Genomic DNA, 7,301 nt, shown 5'->3' on the forward strand with positions numbered 1-7,301 from the left:
ATTCCTATTTATTTTATATATTTATAAATTTAAATGAATTCCTATTTATTTATTATTAAAGAAATTCCTCTAACAAACAGTATGTTTTGAAGGTTGCTAGCAGGAAAGTGTTGTACGACATGGAAGTAATCAGAAAATGTGATCTAAAATTCTGCTTTCAAGGGCGCCTGGGTGGCTCAGTGGGTTAAAATTCTGCTTTCAAGAAGCTATAACAGTAAGTACTGAGCATTAGCTATTATATGCTATGGATGAATAACTGAAATCTACATTTGAAACTATTGGTACACTATATGTTACCTAATTGAATTTTAAAAAGTTAATAAAAAAAACCACTATTTTATAAAACAATATTCCCAACAGGCTCTTTTGCTTTAAAATACTCACTTTGTTTCCTCTCCGAGAGAACACCAAATGGCAGATGACGCCGGTGCTGCGGGAGGGCCCGGAGGGCCCGGGGGCCCTGGAATGGGAGGCCGCGGCGGTTTCCGCGGTGGCTTCGGCAGCGGCATCCGGGGCCGGGGCCGGGGCCGGGGCCGTGGTCGGGGCCGGGGCCGAGGCCGCGGAGCTCGCGGGGGCAAGGCCGCGGACAAGGAGTGGATCCCCGTCACCAAGCTGGGCCGCCTGGTCAAAGACAAGAAGATCAAGTCCCTGGAGGAGATCTATCTCTTCTCCCTGCCCATCAAGGAATCTGAGATCATCGACTTCTTCCTGGGAGCCTCCCTCAAGGACGAGGTTTTGAAGATCATGCCTGTGCAGAAGCAGACGCGCGCGGGCCAGCGGACCAGGTTCAAAGCATTTGTCGCCATCGGAGATTACAATGGACACGTCGGTTTGGGTGTCAAGTGTTCCAAGGAGGTAGCCACTGCCATCCGCGGAGCCATCATTCTGGCGAAGCTTTCCATTGTCCCTGTGCGGCGAGGCTACTGGGGGAACAAGATCGGCAAGCCCCACACTGTCCCGTGCAAGGTGACTGGCCGCTGTGGCTCTGTGCTGGTGCGTCTCATCCCCGCCCCCAGAGGCACTGGCATTGTCTCGGCCCCTGTGCCCAAGAAACTGCTGATGATGGCTGGTATTGACGACTGCTACACCTCGGCCAGGGGCTGCACTGCCACCCTAGGGAACTTTGCCAAGGCTACTTTCGATGCCATCTCCAAGACCTACAGCTATCTCACCCCTGATCTCTGGAAGGAGACTGTGTTCACCAAGTCTCCCTATCAGGAGTTCACGGACCATCTTGTGAAGACCCACACCAGAGTCTCTGTTCAGAGGACCCAGGCTCCAGCTGTGGCTACTACATAGTTTTATACAAGAAAAATAAACTGAACTAAAGCTTGAAAAAAAAATACTCACTTTGTAATGAGAGTCATTACTTTTGTCTAGCCAAATCTTATAGCACTGTTTATCCCTTCCCTGCTTTATCCCTTCCCAGTATCAATAAAGGCTCACTTGGGTTACCTAGAAGCCATGAGAAAGCTTGTAATAGATCTGGCTGGTTTTCACCAGCAATTTGACCACCATGTGCACAGGGAAGTCTATTGATAAAGGCTTTATTGCAATAAGTTGCAAATACATGGATGATTTTGAATTCTCTTTCTTGAGGTCTTGTTTCATGATAATAAATTTAGGGTGGCTTATTGGAATGGATGTTATTAACATATCTTCATAGTTATAAGCACATGGAATTGTAAAATAGATGAATGAATGTGGCATTACTGACAACTGTCCTCATTTTGAAATCAAATTACAGTGTACTAAGATGAGGAAGCAAAGCAGATTTGGGATTATGAGTGAAATAATTTTAAAAAGTATTAGGGGTATGATCGGACTATTGGGTAATTCAGTAGAAAAATGTCAACTGATTGAGATTCTGTGTTCCCTGATTTCAGAGAGAAGTTAAGATAAATAAGTAACATGAGGAGACTAGGAAGCCAAACATAAGTGATAAATTTGTGCCAGGGTGTGTATACATCTGTTTATCTTCTTGCTTTACCACTAAGGTTGCTCCTAGAGGAGAGTTTAAATATGTGTTGGAGCTAATCTCTGTGGATTACACAAGAAACCACATCCTACAGCTCTCCCTGAAACACCCCTTATGATTTCAATGTAATTTGGTTTTTGCATTTTTAGAAATAACAAAATACTTTGCAAACTCATCTACTTTATTACCATCACAAGTGAGTCAGCTGACTCCACATTTTAACACAGTGACAGTCACAGAGGAATGGAGGAATGAGTAGAGTTATCAATATATGTGCTTTTAAGAAGTATGACAGGGTAGCAGCTATTTCCAGGAACCAAAACATGGGTCAGCAGCTGTGCAGGAAAAGTGATGGAATAAATGACTCATTTCAGAGGAGTTCTATAACATATTAGTTCTATAATGTATCTTCAGCCCCCAATTACCCGCTTTGATCTAAAGATAAGGATTTACAGTTAAGGTCCCATTTATGATTTGACTGGTGTGGTCTGAATCATTTTTACTATTGTTTTGACTATTACTTGAAGCCTATAGTAGTACTTGGGATATGTGTTGTGTATTCTGTGAACATGTGCTATTTTTAGATTAGATAATTTCTGTCTCGAACCCCTGTTCATTTGTTTGTTTTTGTTTATTTGATAGTGGTTTCAGTAAATGGATATATCTGAAAAATTGCAAAGCCACTATTAAAACAAGTTATTATTATATATAGCATGGAATTGCACATTCCTCCTTTGAATCCGACAGAGCTTCACCATATCCTTAACAATTTGGGAAAAACATGCTATTATTTTTCTTTATAAAATTTCTCCTGTTAGGCTGTGATGGTTGTCATCAGCAGTAACTCCTCTGAAGGCTTTGTCAAAAGAGTTGAAAAAATTGGAAAGGTGTGTGAATGAAGCTGTTTGCTGAATATAAAGAAAAGAGCATTGAAGTACAATTCACACTCTTACTTCTCCTTCTATGCTTTCAGATGTTTGACATTTGAAAATTTTGCTTCTAGAAGAGATGCCCTATATAATTCTTACTTTAAGGAGCAAGTTGCTTTTATAATTTTTTTATTATTCTACCATTCCAGTATTTCCATTTAAATTAAATTCAATACCATTTAAAAAAAATCAAAAGTGAAGCCAGTATTCAATTCCTGGGCTAAATAATTTTAGAAAGCTTTGTGTTATTGAACCTACAGGGTTTTTCTGTAGTTTTAACTCTTTCTTTCTGTGATTTTTCCCATTAGTCACGTAAGTGACTGCAATATAACAGACATTGAGGATAAAGAAGGACTGAATAGAACAATCCTTGGCCTCATGAAGTTGAGAATCTAGCAAGGGAGTCAAACAATTCAATCATTCAGAGACAATTTATTGAGTGCCTGGCCTAAAATGAGCACAACAAAACCCCAGGCCAGAGGAATCATTTTAATGGGAGAGATAGATAATAGGTAAGCCAACTTTAAAAAAAAAATCGTACTGCTTTTTCTTTAATAGAGATGCATATTTGAACTAAATAAGCACATTTTAAAAAGAGCAGTGATTGAGAAGAGGTTTTTTAACTGAGTGGTCCGAAAGGGCCTCCCTGAAAAAGTCTGTTTTGAACAGATTTCTGAATAATATCAGCTAGGAAGCTGCGTAAAAATCTCAGGGATGGGTGATTTTTCCAGTCGAAAAACTGTAAAGGCTCCAAAGTCACAATAGAGCTATAAGTTTCTCTAATAAAGTAACTTCTGACAAAGAATGAGAAGAAATAACTAACCCAGGTTTGAAAGAAAAGGGACAGACTTTCTATGGAATTCATATTTAATTAAAGCTCTAAAGGACAAAAATACAATAGAGCAAAATTCTGGTCACGCTGATATACCTAACGAAAGTTCATAAACAAGGTGTGGGTAGCAAAGAGTGTGTGGGAATGTTGGTAAGAACAGTGGGGAAGAGTCATCCCTGAACATGTTCTTAAATGAAGCAATTCTTGGGTTGTATTAAAGGGTAAATTGGAGTTTGCCTAAGTGATTAGAGAAGGATGCCTCAGCTTATGGAAGTTCAAAGCCATAAAGATGTGATAAACTACTGCAGATATTTTCATGTATATTTGTTGTTGCTTCTAGTAATGGTGATCTAAAAACTCCTACTTAAGACAACTAAAAATCCAGACAAAATAGCTTTTAAAGTTAAAAATATCAGAATGATTATAAAAATAAGTGAGGGATTACTGGGCCAAAATACGAAATACAATGAGAGCCTAGAGATATATGCCCTGAAGCCATTTTAGCTATGAGAGCATTTGAAACTGCTAAAACACACTGAGCTGTGTTGTTAATAGACTCTTGATACTAGAGAAACAAATCCAGCAGCAATCAAATTTGAGGACTTTGGTACAACCCAAATTTAACTTGAGATCCCCAAAGCACAAGGAGAAGCAGAAATAAGACTATAGCCTACCTTGCCTTCTGTGTAAACTGAGAAAGCCAATCACTGAATTTGGAGTATGATTGTCTTGTAGAGTCTCAGATATAAGAGAAAATCCTACCAAGGAGGACCATACCGTTATTATAGCTCTTAATTATCCCTACTCAATAAGAGTTTCAAATATAATGTCTTGAACATAGCAAAATGTAACAAAGCACACAAAGAAAAACCATTAACAAGATTTGATAGACAAAATGGGATTAAGTATGATGTTAAAATGATCAATAAAGATTGTAAAATGGCTTGATTACTCTGCTCAAAGAAATGAAAGGGGAAGCAAATTGAACAAAAAACTGACACTAAAAATGATATTGAGAAAGGTTTTATAAATGAACCAAATGGATACTCTAGAACTTTAAAGATATGACAGCTAATTTAAGATACCACAGGGGTGCCTGGGTGGCTCACTTAATTAAACCTCCAATTCTTTTTCCTTTTTTTTTAACACCTTACTTTTATTTTATCTCTTTCAATTTGGCTCAGGTCATGATGTCATGGTTGTGAAATAGAGCCCAGAGTTGGGCTCTGTGCTGAGCCTGGAGCCTGCTTAAGATTCTTTTCCCTTCTTTTTCTATTCCTCCCTGCACTCTCACTTGCTCACTCTCTCTTGCTTGCAAATAAATAGATAGATAGATAGATAGATAGATAGATAATAGACAAAGAAAAATAAAAGCAGATTATGAAAATAAATATAAAGATTTTGAAATGAAAACAAGTTCAAAATAAAATAGAGAAGACCTACACAGCTAAAAGTTCATTCAGAAAATCTACTATTAAAGAAGTCAGTATGACACAGTGTTAAGATATCAAAAGAAATGAAATCTTGCCATTTGCGACAACATGGATGGAACTAGAGCGTATCATGCTTAGCGAAATAAGTCAAGCAGAGAAAGACAACTATCATATGATCTCCCTGATATGAGGAAGTGGTGATGCAACATGGGGGCTTTAGTGGGTAGGAGAAGAATAAATGAAACAAGATGGGATTGGGAGGGAGACAAACCATAAGTGACTCTTAATCTCACATAACAAACTGAGGGTTGCTGGGGGGAGGGGGTTTGGGAGAAGGGGATGGGATTATGGACATTTGGGAGGGTATGTGCTTTCGTGAGTGCTGTGAAGTGTGTAAACCTGGTGATTCACAGACCTGTACCCCTGGGGATAAAAATATATGTTTATAAAAAATAAAAAGTTAAAAAAAAAAAAAAGATTTGAGCATGTACTTTACAGAAAGGGTAATCCAAATGGCCACTCATATATAAAAACTGTTTATCTTTATTATGAATCTGGAATTAAATTAAATTAAATTAAAAATAAATTAAAACCTAAAATGACATACTATTACACACTTACCATATTGGGCAACAGTAAAATTGCCTTGCAAGAATGTGAAAGAATGAAAGTGCCCATAGTGAAAACATTTGAGGTAAGTTGGACAATATTTAGAAAACTTAAAAATAAAAATAAAAATTTGGTCCATTCCTAGAAATACAACATGGAACTAAATGAATATTTTCACCAGGATATGCAAACAGATGATTATAGCTATTTCATTCATAACGGCAGTTCAGTAGTGGTCTATTTGCACAATGTTACATTAAATAAGAGAGAATATTAACAAACTGGGAGGAGGGGCTAGGTTGTTATCAGAAACAGATCTTCTATGGTGCTGATTATGTTCTATTTCTCAAAATCTTTAAGTTAAAAAAGTTTTCAAATTTATATCTAGATAGATAGATGATAGATAGACAGATATCCCAGAAGCTGCAATGCTAGGCTAAGACCAGGCTTTAAAGGGCTTTTCTATACTCTACTAAATACTTGAAACCATTCATTATATCATAGCTCAGTGTTCAAATCTCCATTTGTTTCCTCAGTTTCCTAATATTTACCTTAAGGTGACCTGATTCAGACTTTTGATCACCTTTGTCTAAATATTTCTATTTTAACAAAGTCCTTTTTAACACTGAGAGACTAAAACTTAGAAAAATACTCTGATTGTTATCTCACTAGGGTGGAAAATATATAGTTACCCATTAACTAATGATATCCATGTCTACATTAGATCCGTGGCATTTTTAATTCTTGGGAGCTTTTGGTTAAATGAAATTTTTAAGCTTCCTTTAAAGGAAGCTTTAAGCCATCACCACATGAATAAAATTAAAGAACCAAATGAAAACAGGCCAAGTATTTACAGAGTAATAGAATGTGCAGTGGAAAGAGTACAATTCTGAAATCATAAAGCCTAAATTAGTGTGATGCATTTTTGCTACCCATGTAATCATAAACCAGTTATCTAAATGTGTTAGCCTCAGTTTTTTCACCCATGAAATGGTGATGATAATACTTATTATGCAGCGTTGTTGTGTGGATGTGATGAAGCATGGAGCATGAGAGTCTCATATTCCATGCTAAAATGATAGCTATTTTTATACTTATAATAATTCTAGTAATAGTAATTAAATTGTTCAAAATGGTAATATTCATTTATATTGAGGCATTGTATTGACTATTATTAGACACATTTACCAACATAAATTTCATTTTACTTTACCCCCTCTGAGGATATATATTCCCTAATTCAATATGAATCTCCTTATGAATAATAATTATCATAATAAATATGCTGATTTTTCTTCTATTTGTTTTTAAGGAGGTATCCTTTACTGTTGAACATAAAGAAACTTAAGCAAGTCTGTCTTATTCAAACTTTGCATGCTGCTTTCTTATGAAACTAGATTATAGAGTTGTATGAAATAAATTCATGCAGTTAAGACATTGATGTTTGGAACACTGGGTGGTCAGTTTAGTATTTTAAAAGAAGATATTAAATTTAAACCTTAAAACTGAGCTCTTTCAGC

General features: G+C 36.8%; 2 pseudogenes across 2 annotated transcripts in view; one reads left to right on the forward strand and one right to left on the reverse strand.

Moving 5' to 3' along the window:
• LOC309857072 (small ribosomal subunit protein uS5 pseudogene) overlaps positions 1 to 648 on the reverse strand; it is a 422,047-nt pseudogene extending 421,399 nt beyond the window's left edge. The window contains exon 1 of the transcript in view: positions 609 to 648. The product of the transcript in view is annotated as a small ribosomal subunit protein uS5 pseudogene (transcript). The remainder of the gene's footprint in view (positions 1 to 608) is intronic.
• Positions 412 to 1,343, forward strand: LOC309857071 (small ribosomal subunit protein uS5 pseudogene; annotated as a pseudogene). Its single transcript has one exon. The product of its transcript is annotated as a small ribosomal subunit protein uS5 pseudogene (transcript).
• The last annotated feature ends 5,958 nt before the right edge of the window (positions 1,344 to 7,301 follow it).

Source organism: Mustela nivalis (assembly GCF_964662115.1).
Source record: "Mustela nivalis genome assembly, contig: HAP1_SCAFFOLD_320, whole genome shotgun sequence".
Lineage (NCBI taxonomy): Eukaryota > Metazoa > Chordata > Mammalia > Carnivora > Mustelidae > Mustela > Mustela nivalis.